At 40.9% G+C, this 6308-nt stretch overlaps 1 long non-coding RNA gene across 1 annotated transcript; it reads right to left on the bottom strand.

The window, feature by feature from the left end:
* Positions 1-1092: 1092 nt before the first annotated feature.
* Positions 1093-5039, bottom strand: LOC118248429 (uncharacterized). Its single transcript, XR_004778752.2, has 3 exons — positions 4704-5039; positions 3277-3387; positions 1093-1593 (listed from the first exon to the last, which is right to left on the bottom strand). It is a non-coding gene; the product is annotated as an uncharacterized LOC118248429 (long non-coding RNA).
* Between the last annotated feature and the right edge of the window lie 1269 nt (positions 5040-6308).

Genomic DNA, 6308 nt, shown 5'->3' with positions numbered 1-6308 from the left:
GGTCCTGTGGTGGCAGGTTAGTATGGTTTAGATCTCTGGATAAGTTTAACGGTGAGTTAGTAGTTGAGGCGTAAACTTGTTTGTTTGACTGAAGGAAAGCAGTGGTGAGCAGCGATGTATTTTATTTTTGTTTATGGCTTTGTCTAGAACCTCTTTATCAGCACAGGATTCCTGACACAGTACTCTCAGAATGCCCTACCCCGGTGTGCATACAGCTATTCTGAACAAAATCCCATTGGTCTGGGACAGCAAATCCCAACCCCGTGTGCACACATATGGTAGTGGCAGTGCCACCATGCTGGGGACTCTGGCTCTTCACCCCGTCACGCTGACAGCAGCCTGCAGCGAAAACATTATGGCTGTTTCTCATCCCCAGGCACAAAGTGACCACATCTTTCATTAGGAAGTGAATCCCTCCAGCTTAGGGAGTGTTTCTCAAGATTATACATATTTAGTGAACAATCATAAAAGATAACTTGGTTCCAATTCCCATGAACTTCACTTGAATTCATTGCCTGACCTGAACAAAATTCATCCCTGCACAGAGTGTTAATGTGAAATTAATGTGTCTCATAATTTCCAGTTAAATCTTCAAAATAAGCAGCTGTAGGAGAGAAGCCATGGTGATAAGGCAAGTGGAAGCAGAGAGCAGGACAAGGTGAAAGTAACCAGCAAACCAGCAGCCAGCTGACACGAATCCCTGAGGAGCACAAAATGGTGGTCACTCCTGGTCTGAGGACACCACTAGCAGACTGGATGTGCAGAAGTAGGGCAATGACGAGCTAAAGGGAGGGCTTGCTGCCGGGGAGAGTGCCACAGCATGAGTTAAAGAAGAAAGGCAAATACTATTATCTGATATGATCATTTACTGTAGTATTTCACTTTATTGTGCAAGGATTTTTTTTTTCCCAGGGTAGGCCATGTCATTTTATGCTTTGTGAACTAGTGGGCAAGCTCAGGGCCCTGTGCTGAAAGCTGCCATTGACCAACAGTGAAAAGTGAAATCAGACGCAAAATTCTGAAGGCAACGAGACATGATTGGAGTCCCATGGTGGTAGCTAGACTCACACAAGCCCCTGGCTGTGTTCCAACCAACACTGAGCCCTTTGTCACTTTTTAGTGACATTTAAAGTAAGCCAAAAGAAAGCAACTCTTATCGCAGAACTAGAGTATCCCCAGATGGTACTGTAATGATACAGCTTTGCCGGAGCCATGACACAGGGATAACAGGCAAAGTCCTCCTCTGCTGACAAGCCCTTTGCTTGACTCTCCCCCTGGCACACTCACAACTGGAGGGGCATGGAGATCCAGTGCGAGGACACCAACAGAGAAGCAGGAGCAAAAAGCAGCTGTCTTTGTACATGCTGCCTTTGTACAATATTCCCCATCTCCTTCCAGTTATCTAGGGCATGGGCCTGGTTGGGCTGCCTGGCTCCACAGCAGCTTGGTAGGAAGCCAGGAGTGTGCTCCAGCTGCCTTCACGCCACCATGGCTCATTCACTGTGCAATGAAGACGAGAGGGTGGTGGTCCTCTGGGCTGCCAGCTGCAAGGGCACCTTCAGGTGCAGTAGACCCAAAGCAGGGCAGGGAAAGCTGCAGGAACAACAGCTAATTTAATAATAATAATAACAACAGCAAACATCACAGAACCAACAAAAATGAAAAGGACCTTAAAAAGTCCTTTAGTTCACTCTCCTATTCCCATTTCAAAGGCAGGATCAGATTATAACCTACTCATGACAGATGCTATTCTGCATCCTTAGATAATTTCTTATTATGGACACTGCACAGTTTCCTTAGTGATTTATTTCTGTCTTCCTTCCATTAGACATTTTTTCCCAATACCCCACCTAAATGTCTCTTGGGTATTTTCAGCTCATCATTTCTGATTTTACCCACAGCAGGCAGAGAAACATTTCTTCCCTTCCTTACTGAAGAACCTTTGACATGTTTGAGGCCTTTACTCAAGACTGGGAATGGCAGGCAGATGGCAAATGACTTATGCAGAAAGCTTATGCATGGGTCCATTGCATCCAGGTCTGTAAATATAACATAGATGTAACAACAGGATAATCCATCAGGCAGAAAGCCATCTGTTAATACTTGGGTACTAGGAACAATGGTTTAAGTGGTGAAATTGAGCAAATGGTGAAAAAATGAGAAGAATCCCATTGTTTTGTTGAACTATGTGCTACAGAATTGACCTTAATCTCCTTCACAGAATTTCTCTGTTGCCAGTGGAGTAGTGGTGTATGATCTTTAACTTCCTAACAGATATATTCATCGATTTCATCTTCCACAACAGTGAACATTGAATGAAGAGAAAGTGATTCTGTCGAAAAAGCATATCTGGGAATTGTTTTAATGGACCTTATGATCATTATCCATCTATCTCAGCTTATCCGCCAAAAAATATGGAAATTGCTTAGTGGCGTAATGATACCACACTTATTAATATGCATTTCTAAAGAAAAATGCAGCAAATTTCTATAAAATTTCCCATTCTTTCTTCCTAACTTCTAAATTTTTTCTTCATGTTTTAGTATAATGCTTTCTTGAGTGACTTCAACTTTGCCTTTAATTTAATTCTTAAAAAAATTCCAAATATTTGAAGAAATGACATGGAAAACCCTTAAGTATGTACAATTTGTCTTGCTGGCATTTTCCTGGACCAGCAGTTAAAGGGACTGAGGATGGAAAGGCTTAGTTCTGATAAACTACTGCTCCTTATCAGGTTTTGTATGTGCCACTCTTTCTAGAGCCAGGCTGAAAGACGGAAGAGAGAAGAAGTGACTAGTACACAGGCCAAAGCTTTTGTCCTATAACAGTAAGTGGTTTGTTGGTAGATAATGTCTAGATGATTCTCAAAACTGAGCAAGAATATTAATTTGCTATAGCTTCTTAGGAGCTCAGATGTGTCTATGTGCACTGCATACTGAGACCTAGATTCATCTCCACTGAGACATCAAACTGAGGTTTCCTATGCAGGCACTAGGGAAATATAGGACCCTCTAGAGGGTAGCATCAAAATTATTTACTAATTGCCCATTGGCTTAGCTGAGGAATTAAAGGCAATTTTATTCCTAACTTACCACTTCATCTGACCCAAAACCCTAATTACATAGCCCTAAGAGAGGAATTTAAAGGCTCTGTTCCCCTATAGACATGTTTGAGGCCCTTAGTCTACATTCAGTGATACCAACAACTTTTTTTCCTGCATATCTCGTTTCATCTCCTGGTCACAGCTTTTCTATACTGACTCATACAACAGCTTACCAGTTGCAGTCATATCCCGACTACATTGTATTTATGATACAATATGGTGACCCAACACTTTTCTTCAAGAATAGTTTCATCATTTTGAGTGGCAAGAAGAGAAAAACAGTTCTGAAATGAAAGAAAACAGAGGCCATTTTAAAGAAAATTTCCCTCTCTCTACAAAATCGTATGAAGAGAAAGAATGCAGATAATACCAATTATGTAAGCAACTGAATGATTTTTACAGGTTGCCAGCAGGTATAATTGTGCCTGATGATCTACCTTCACAGCTTGAGACTAATTTAGTACAAACAAGAGATCTGTAACTGAATATGGAATCTTCCACAGCAAGGTCTTTTCAGAAGTGGTCCACGCTGACAGTAACCCAAAGTCATCAATACTTGGCAATTGATTCAGAGGCCCATCAAAAATATGTGGATGGTCTCAGCTCAGTACCTAATTATAAAGCGGCCGTAGTGTGGAAATCTCCTTTATAATTAATTTGTAGCTACACCAACGAAGCCTTGGATGCTTTCCCAAGAGTTAGACAGGGATGGGAAGAGCATCATCCATGGGCGGTCACCGATAGCTTGCAAGCAGCTGGCTGCACCATACTGGTCTTGGAGTAATACTAACCAGTAATGTTTGCCCAATTTCCTTGTAAATGCAAAGTTTGAAGTATTACTATTTATTTGCATTTACAGCTGTTATTTCTCAACGTTCTGAATATCTGAATGTCATTTTACCAAAAAAAAAGGAAAACCTTAGCTTCATGAAGGAGCTTTGTTTTATGTATTCCCACTGCGTAAGAATAAAAAAGACTGAATACTATCAGATGTCCTAAAGAAAATACAATGCAGACTCACAAATTTGGCAGGGAATTTAGTTTGTAAAAGCATTACCAAGATAATACAAGTCACATTATTTTTATAGCTAGGATATTGCATTCTGCTGTCGAGGCAGCTGCAGTCAGACTCCACTTGGACAGCAGATGGTGTCCTGCTGTAACACTATGCAACAGTGCTCGAAGAGGAATCTTAAAACAGCCTTTAAAAGACTCTCCAATTCTTATTTAATTCCTTTAATTGGCTTAACAGACTATGGAATAGAAATGAAGGATCTGTTTAAACACTACACTGAATTTTAAAGGTAATCATGTCAAAAACAGTGACATGGTTCCATTTCTGAGAGTATTTTCGAGTATTTAAAGGAGCTTTTGAAGAATGTAATCATATCACTTAAGTGTCTAAGTGGCCCATTTCAAAGTCAACAGGGGCAAATAAGCATTAAAAATCACTCTGAGAGTCAGCAAGAGTCAGATGTCTCATACTTACCTGCACCTTTGAAAATTTTCCCATTTCATTATATATTATCTGCATATAATATAGAGAAATCTAAATTTACATATGTCCTGGCAAAGGTAATGCAAAGACTTATGAGCTTACAATAGCAAGGACCATTTTTTCTTCTGTGTTGTATAACATCTTGTGCAGTGGGCATCTGGTCTGTGCTGGAGCTCTCAGACACAACTTCATACAGTTAAAAATCCATATGTATTCAATTTAGCCCTGGTAAATGGCACACTGTCACAGTGATATTAAACCTAAAAGAAAGAATTCAATGCATTCAGCCTGCATCCAAAGCCATTTTCCTTGCATGGTTGTCTTTTCCCTGATCTTTGAGAGTTGCAGAAGCTCAGAGTACTTGGTGAATAACGAGGTGAATCGGATGGTAAGCAGAAATATGCTGCAATAAGATCCTACAGGTCTGCTGATGACATTGGACTTGATGCCTCAGGAAGCAGGTAGGTAAAGATGAAGGATTATTCCAGGACTGGAGCCTGTAAAAGTGTAGCACAGAACCTGACTCATGACAAAGCCTGCTCTAAAAGGACTCCTCTAATGGTTCCCTGTTCACATCGATTGCTGAATCACGGCTGTGGCCACTTCTGGGTCTGATACATTGCTAAGCAGGCTGGTGTGACTCATCTCAGGGTTATCTGGAGTTTGCTAGCCTAGATTGAATTTACCGTCACTGGGAGGGCAAAATTTGTTGGGAACAGTTTTGTCATTCATATTCTGAGGTGGTGAAATCTTTGCCTGCTGGAGCAGACAATCACCATTTTTGTGTAGCCAGACTAGGGCTGGGGCAGAGGAGTCATAAATGGTGTTATTCACATGATCATCACTGAATCACATTCTTCCTTTTCACAGAAACCCCTGTAAAATTCTACCCTGTTTTTGCTGCTTTCATAAGAAAATAATTGTTCCTGTAGCCCCAAGTTATGGGAGTAGTCTCCACTGATTTTTGGTGAGACTCTTCATTTGAGAAAGCACTCTTGCCTCAGTCCTTTACAGAAACAATATTGCATTAGTCATATGAAGGAGATATCTTCTCCTTCTCAGGAAATGTTTTAGTTTTCTTCATCATCCCAGAATACGATAGAGGATGCAAAGGTCAATATTATCCAAAAAACATTTACATAACCTCTCCAAAAGCAATAAAATGATGAAACCCAGAATCTGCAAATTGTTGTGATTTGTAGCTCTTTGATTTATAGCCCTGTTGGGTTCAGAGTGAATGATTTCTACAGAGACCAGTCCCTCTAATCGGAATTTTACAAGAAACGGATGTGCTAAAAGAAACAGAAAGCTAACAGGGCTTCTGGTTACATTTTCAGCCTGATTTATAGAGCTGTAAAACTCTCTGTATCAGGGAGCTGACACCAGTTTCTAGAGAGCTGTGAACATTTGTTTTCATCTGATTTTCCTGCAGGGTTTCTAGGCCCACTTCATTCACAAAAGACCCCAGTGAAATCCACGTCAGGTGTTAAAGAGCATAGGAAGCTGGTGTCACAAGCGAGCTGGTGGTAAGGAAGGACAAGTTTTGTAACTGAGCAAAAAGAAACTAGCCCTGGGAATGTTTGGTTTGGGGACAGAAGTCTACTTTTAAGAAGTTAGGAGCAGAAATATTACAGGTGTTATCTGGGTTGAAATGGCTCAAAGTGGTGCTGGTCCATTGCAGTGAGGGAGGTTGTAGAACTGAGCAGT

This window comes from Cygnus atratus, chromosome 4 (assembly GCF_013377495.2).
Source record: "Cygnus atratus isolate AKBS03 ecotype Queensland, Australia chromosome 4, CAtr_DNAZoo_HiC_assembly, whole genome shotgun sequence".
NCBI lineage: Eukaryota > Metazoa > Chordata > Aves > Anseriformes > Anatidae > Cygnus > Cygnus atratus.
The sequence above is the reverse complement of the archived record's forward strand: the minus strand, read 5'-3'. Positions and strand labels throughout refer to the sequence as shown.